The sequence below is a fragment of the Triticum dicoccoides genome, chromosome 7B (assembly GCF_002162155.2).
Source record: "Triticum dicoccoides isolate Atlit2015 ecotype Zavitan chromosome 7B, WEW_v2.0, whole genome shotgun sequence".
NCBI classification, from domain to species: domain Eukaryota; kingdom Viridiplantae; phylum Streptophyta; class Magnoliopsida; order Poales; family Poaceae; genus Triticum; species Triticum dicoccoides.
In genome coordinates this window covers 400,346,735-400,354,882 of record NC_041393.1, presented here as the reverse complement: position 1 = coordinate 400,354,882, position 8,148 = coordinate 400,346,735, and positions in this window count along the sequence as shown.

The window sequence follows — 8,148 nt, the reverse complement described above, 5'->3', positions numbered from 1 at the left end:
CTGGTTATGGATAGCTCCTTAGAGAAGGATTCATAGACAGATGACCAGTCCTATCCCCCCCCCCCCGAGGTGTATGCTCTAACTTGGCAGGGTTATGTTGCTCATATTGTGCGTATGGTGTCTCGCATTGCTATGTCATTTGATTAGTTTAGACATGCTTTGTGTGAATGCCACCCATTCAGTGTATAATTACCATATATGTGAATTATGCATTGCCATCTTGTTGCAAGACATTATATATGTGAATTATACAATGCTATCTTGTTGCAAAGGCATTATATATGTGAATTATGCAATGACATGTTGTTTAGCCAATCATCATGTATGTGAATTATATCATGCTATCATTTTTTTGTATTACATGTTCCATTTGTCGATAACGTTTGTATATTCAACTACTCTTCCTATGCATCATCCATTTGAAGCGGTGATGGAAGTATCTGGAGTGAAAACAAGGTATTCAGAACAGACAATGCTACCTGCTGAAGCAGACATCTTGCTGGTTACAGAGAGCTCCTCAGAGGAGGATTCAGAGACTGATGACCAGTCCTATTTCCCCCCTGAGGTCTATGCTCAAACTTGGCAGGGTTATATTACCCATGTCATGCATGTAGTCTTGCATTGCTTAGTTTTTACATCATATATGGATTGCCATCTGCTTACTTGCTTACTATATAAATCATATATTTGAATTATAGCATGCCATCATGTTTACATAGTACATACACATCATCTATCTGAATTATGGCATGGCAACCCATTTAATAAAGACATCATATAGTTATATCATCTCATCCTGTTTAGTGTTTACAGTCATCATATTTTGAATTATGGCATTCTATCCGTGAATGTATGTGAATTATGGCATGCCAACCTATTTAATAAACACATTATATAGTTATGTCATGTCATCCTGTTTACATAGTCTCATATTTTGAACTATTTCTTTCCATCTTTTTTAGTTAGCCATCATAATGTGAAATTGTGTCATGATATCCTATTTAGTTAGCCATCATATATGTGAAATTGTGTCATGCTATCCTGTTTGGTTAGACAACATAAATATGAATCATTTCATGCCCTCTTTTATTCCCCACTATCCATGGCACCTGTCTATCATACAATGTCTATACTTTCAATTACTTTTCTTGTTTATCAGCCATTTGAATTGGAGAGCGTGATGGCAGTATCTAAGGGAGTAACAACACGGTCTTCAGAAAAGATAGTGCTACCAGTTGAAGCAGATAGAACCACGGTTATACTTGCCCAAGGACCAGATCCACCACACATAACCCAGACTCTCGCAGATTGTACCCCTACCCAGTTGGACAGAGAACCAACTACACCCCTTCTAACCCCAACCCTGTCAGATAGTAACCCAGTTCCAGTTGACACAGCACCGTCTCCACCACAGAGCAGCCAAACACGAGCAGTTAGTAAGGGAACTGTAGTGCCCAAAGCATGAGAACCACCACTCCGAATCCCAACTCAACGCTTAAAGGAGAAGAAGATTTGTTCTCAGGTCAGGTTCCGTAGCTATGGTTCATACTCCTTTGCTCTTGCATTACAGTATTTACTCATACCAACTATTTTCAAATTTGAAGGATGGAATTGAAACTCCAATGGCGCAACAGGTATGTGTTAAACTTGTTTCTTTAACTGGTTTGCTGTTGTAACCTGCTCTATGTTGATGTCAGTTTCAATTGAATAAATAGTAATGTTCTCATGTCATGCACATTACAAGTGTTGTTATTGCTCTATAGTTACCCGCACTTATATTCTGTCTATTCTGCTTTGTCTTGAACAAATATTATTTGAACTATGTCTCTATCTTGATTTGGCAACAAAAACTAGAATGATATAGACCATAAAGTGACCATGGTACATAGATATATGTTTGTTTCATGTTGTTATCCTGTCCACTTTACTACTGAACTCATTTACCAAAATTTGTTTCATATACAACATGGTAAACATGTGATGTGTCTGCTTGTTTCTCTTTTAGAATGCGGACAAAATATTGGAGAACAGTACCGCGTTATCCAATGGTAAAGGAAGTAATGCAGATAAGATTCAAGATAGTGAGACATCCCTGTTGGTCTCCAAGAAAGCTGATAAAAACTATCTTGACGATAGTGAGGGAACCCAAAAGTCCTGTCTTGATGTAGTGTTCGAGTTACTGGCCACTACTGCTGGCACAAGCTCTTTGAACTCGCTGCCTGAATCAGTTCGTCTTCTTGAGTCTCAACTTCAAGTTGAAAGACATCGATCAGATGTGCTGCAACAGGAAGCTGAAGGACTGAGGAAGTCCCTACAGAATTCAGATGCATATTTTTTGGTGCAACAACAAGCGTTGGAGGATTTAAGCGCCAAACAAGAGTAAGTTCATAAGCTTGCTAAGCATCATGCCAGCATTATGGGTACCCAGGATATTGTTTCTTGAGATCTTCTAAAGTGGTTTCAGTTCTGGATTTGTTTTGCTGCGGCGTTTATTTGCGTTGGTCGCCAACTTTGACAACCAGTGTATATGATATGCTGCTTTGTTCCCTATATTTGCACTGGTGGCGAACTTTGATGCCCAGTGGATGTAATATGTGTAATAGCCGTGATAGCCTAGCGTTAGTTGCTTGTTTATTTATTTCCTTGTTGTATTGTTTATTTGTTTGCTTGTAGTCATTGCAGTTCTTTTTTCGCGGATAGCTAGTGGCTGCAATAACCTATTTTTTAAAACTAGGCCACAATAACGATGGGCTAATATTTACTGTAGTGACACTGGGCCTCCTACTGGCCATAGAAACAGTGGGCCTTCTATGGGCCGTAGAAACAATGGGCCTTCTACGGGCCATAGAAACAATGGGCCTTCTGCGGGCCGTATCATCAATGGGCCTTATACGGGCCATATGATTGATTGGCCAAACATGGGCCAAACAGACCGCATTACGGTCGTAAACGGGCTAGAGTTGGAATCGTTCGTTCATGGGCCGACCATAACGGGCCATCGTTAATAGGCCATATTTGATGATGCTATGAAAACGGCCCAACATATTAACGGACCACAAACGGACCGACTGTAACCACGGGCTAAATTTGGCCCACAAGCAGAAAATGACATTAACGGGCCGTAAGTAAACGAATGCTGGAAATGAGCCCAAGAGTAAATGGGCTCTGAGAAGGCCGAAAGATAACATGGGCTGAAAACGGCCCAACGGAATAACGGGCCGTTAATGGGTATAAAGTGATACACTGTTCATTACGGGCCAGTTTCGCCACGGGCCGTTAATGGTTGTAAAGTGATACACTGTTCATTACGGGCCAGTTTCACCACGGGCCGTTAATAGGCCAAGAGTTACATAGGGCCTCATATGGGCCGAAAGACGTCATGGACCATACATGCGCCAGAAGTGAAAACGGGCTGGAATCATATTGGATGGCCCAGATGACGCTACTGGGTCTAATTCGGATAGGGCGTAATGGGTCTTGGGTTAGCGGGCTGTAAATGGGCTATATGTGAACATGCCATTAACAGGCTTTCCATGGGCCGGCCCGCCACCTTTTGACCAAGTCAAACGGGCCGGCCTTTTCACAGGAATGGGCCTCTATTGGGTCGTGCCACGTGTCGACATATCATAGGGGCCTTCTGTCCAATGAGTGGATGACATCTGTCCCAACGATGAGCCGACACGTGTTTCCTCCAGCCAATGATGATTTTACACGTGGAAAATCCCCATTGGTCGGAGCTGTTAACGGGTTATCAGATCCAAAACCCGACCCGATAGCTTAACGGCGTTCCGTTACGGTGGATGCCACGTGTCGGTCACCCTTGACGAAAGCACTTCTGTGACGCACGATTTATCGTCATGGAAGTGGACACTTCTGTGATGATAATTTTGGTAATGTCATGGAACACTTCTACGACAGCACAGGTATGACTATCTTGATTCTGTCATAAAATCGTCATGGATGTACATGCATGAGAAAAAACGCGACCTACTGTGACAAACATGTATCATTACGGAAGTGTATTTTTGTTTGTAGTGCTACCATAATCTCTTCGTTTATTCTCCGCTATTAGTGGCTTTGGAGTGACTCTTTGTTGCATGTTGAGGGATTGTTATATGATCTATCTATGTTATTATTGTTGAGAGAACTTGCACTAGTGAAAGTATGAACCCTATGCCTTGATTCCTACCATTGCAATACCGTTTACACTCACTTTTATCAGTAGTTACCTTGCTGTTTTTATATTTTCAGATTACAAAAACCTATATCTACCATCCATATTGCACTTGTATCACCATCTCTTCGCCGAACTAGTGCACCTATACAATTTGCCATTATATTGGGTGTGTTGGGGACACAAGAGACATTTTGTTATTTTGTTGCAGGGTTGCTTGAGAGAGACCATCTTCATCCTACGCCTCCCATGGATTGATAAACCTTAGATCATCCACTTGAGGGAAATTTGCTACTGTCCTACAAACCTCTGCACTTGGAGGAGCAACAACGTCTACAAGAAGAAGGTTGTGTAGTAGACATCACGCCCCCTGAGCTTGTCGCTTCCCCGTGCACTTCCCTGATTGTTTATTATTTTCCTAATTTTTTATATATTTCAAAATGAACAAATTGTGATTTTATGGAACTTTTGGAGTCGGTTTACTTACCGTACATGTACCTACTCCTTTTCATGGTTCTGGAGTGTCTTAGAAGGTCTTTTCTATGTGCTCCTCCGGTGTCATCACTTGAATAATATTAGTTTCAACATTAATGGGCGTACATGAGATATAATGTTTAATTCTTTGTGCATTAACCACTCTTGGATTAGTGCCTTTGGCATTGTTGTTCTTGATAGCACTGAAGCAATAAACTTCTTTGACGATATATAGTCCCTCCCTTTTTGAGAGAAGTTTTCCTGCAAATAATTTGAAACGAGAGTTGTACAAAAGAACTTGATCTCCTACTTAAAATTCCCGTTTTGGATTCTTTTGTCATGTGGAAGCCTTTCTTTCTTCTTGCACGTATTGAGTTGGCTCTTTGAGTGCCATCTTTTAACTTTTTCTTTAAACAACTTGGCATTTTCATAAGCTTGTGTCCTACATTCATCTAGAAAGCTAATACCAAATAACCTCTTTCCACCGGCAAGTTTGAAATCATAATTAACTTCTTTAATTGCCCAATAAGCTTTATGTTCTAACTCAACATGTGAATGGCATGCTTTTCTGTAAACCATTTTGTATGGAGATATTCCAATAGGGTTTTTATAAGAAGTTCTATAAGCCCATAATGCATCATCAAGTTTCTTAGACCAATTCTTTCTAGATCTATTAATGGCCTTTTTGCAAAATTAATTTCATTTCTCTATTACTCAATTCAACTTGACCACTAGACTGAGCAGGATAAGGTGATGCAATTCTATGGTTGACATCATATTTAGCAAGAATTTCCAGAATGCACCATGAATAAAGTGTGAACCACCATCAGTTATTAAATATCTAGGGACTCCAAACATTGGGAAAATAACTTCTTTAAGCATTTTAATAGAAGTGTTATGATCAACACTACTAGTTGGAATAGCTTCTACCCACTTAATAACGTAATCAAGGGCAACTAAAATATAACTATACCCATTATAGGAAGGAAAATGTCCCATATAATCAAAACCACATACATCAAGTTCAATAACAAGTGAATAATTCATAGGCATTTCCTGACGTTACCAATATTCTCAATTCTTTGACATTCATCACAAGATAGGACAAACTTACGTGCATCCTTGAAGAGAGTAGGCCAAGAAAAACCAGATTGTAATACCTTATGTGTAGTTCTGTCTCCAACGTTGTGCCCTCTATATGCCTCGAAGTGACACTTTCGAAGGATTTGTTCCTGTTCATGCTCAGGTACACAATGTCTAATAACACTATCTACTCCTTTATATAGATAGGTAATTGCCCGTGTGTTGCTACGGGGACATGCATATTCTAGCAGCTCGAAATTAATCGTGTCTAGCATATACCTTAGTATTCCCTTGCATATTATATGATACTGTTAGTTTATTACCTTCTTCTTCTTCCACCCATTATCTTCTTCTTCCACCCATCATTGGCTTATCCTGCTTGCAATCTCCATTCCACTCTCACCTACACACTTTAAATTTCAAACACACACTATGAACATGGCGCTAACTGAAATACGCATTTAAAAGACTACAACTAATCAAATGCCTAAAATGGTAATGAGCTGGTAGCATGCCACACACCGTGCAACTATGAATCTCACCACCAAAAATGTGCCATCATCATGAACAATTTGAAAGAAAGCCATAGGCCACACCACAAGGCCACACATGGATCCCCGGCTATCTTGCACGCGCCCGAGCAGCTAGCATGGTTGCGGCCCCTGTCCTAGAGAAAGAAATTAAGCAGATGCAACCCTTTGTCTCAAAAAAAAAAAAGCAGATGCAACCCAAACTGCATCTTCAAATTTGTTTTAGCTTCTCTACTAATGAGATCATCATGCTAATAATTTCTTGTTGCACTCAGCAACGCCTTGTTTGTAACATTATTAGTTGGCTCTACTGAATTCTTGGCATAATAATTTTTAAAGATATAAATTGTCTGTCTAGTAAAATATCATTACCCCTTGCATATTTATACATTACCAAAAAACATTTAAAATAATATTATAGAAATCGTTGAATTTCTACAGTAGATGACCACTCAAGCAACACTAAAAGCTTCTCGCCTCAAGCTTTCAAATCTTCTTGTAGTAATAAAAAGTATCGACAAAAGATGATAGATCACATGAGTGGTAATGCCATTCACGACACCGAAAAGGAGGTTTGGTAGGTCTTAAGGGAACAAGACCTTTCCATGCAGCATGTTGTCGAGGTGTGCGGAGTAGTTGTATGCCGTCAAGCCGCATACGCAACTCCACCCCTCATGCCGCGTGCCATGGTTTCTTCCAAAGCACCTGGCGAGCAACGACAACAAGAAATGCCGCCGTGTTCGCTCTGCAACATCCGGCCTTTCCTGCGTCTAGCTAGCTTTTGATGTCACGATTGCTTGCAGCTATATGACAACAAAGGCAAAACTGAAAATTCACAAAGGAGAAGGGATGGAAAAAACACCAGATCTGAATCCCTTAACTCACATAAACATATGTCCTTCATGTCATCTTTTCTAATTCACAACGATCCTGAAGACACCTCCATACATTACATGTACGTACTCATGTCATGGGCGTGGGGGCCTTCGATCATGTCGACATGGAGGTCGAGAAGAGGACATGATCGTGGCTGTTTTGTAAATGTTCATCATCTTGCAAGTCTAGCTTTAAAAGTGCAAAATAGACATTTACTGTTACGTTGCTTATGTTGTCCGTGCAAGATTTGTTCAATCAGGGAAACTCTCTCTGTATACAGCTTGTTTTTTTTCACGGTTGTCTTTATAAATGTTCCTAATTTAGTAAAATCTTTAGGTTCACTTTTTGTAGTTCAGTTTTTTTAGTAATTTACGCCCCATTTAGAGATTGACATATGGTCCCAAATTTTACCTGCTTGGCACTGGATTTTGCCAGAAAATAAAAATAAGAACATTCTATGTGTGACTCTACGTGTGGTTTCTATTTTCTAGTCTAGGATGCAAATGGCCATATGTTTTGATGACATAATGTAAATGTTCATGTTATAACATACACTACCTCGAACACTCCCGGGGAAGCCTCCGATCTTCTCTAGATCGAACGATGATGGTATTTTGACATCATCCTCCCCCTTGGGGGTGTCGTTCTTGGAGTGGCCACCAGCTAGAGGCACTAGTATGCGTGTGGATGGTGGAAGACAACAATGTTGGCATCGGGAATTCTATGGCAACGACAGTGTGGCGAGCGATGTCGGGATCACGGCATGGTTGTGCTAGCCGGCTCTTTTCCGATGTGTCCGTGGGTCCGTTTGCTATCGTAAAGTCGGAGCTGCTACGGCGACGGGTTCGGGCAGCAATGATGACGGGCAGGGGCGGAGCTAGGATTGTGCCAAGCTCCGGGCCCCAGGCCTGCTATAGTGTGCTACAGTACCACTACAGTGCACACATCGCTATAGTACACGAAGTAAATCATCTCCACGCCCTAGCCCCCCCCCCCCTCCCGGCCTGGGTC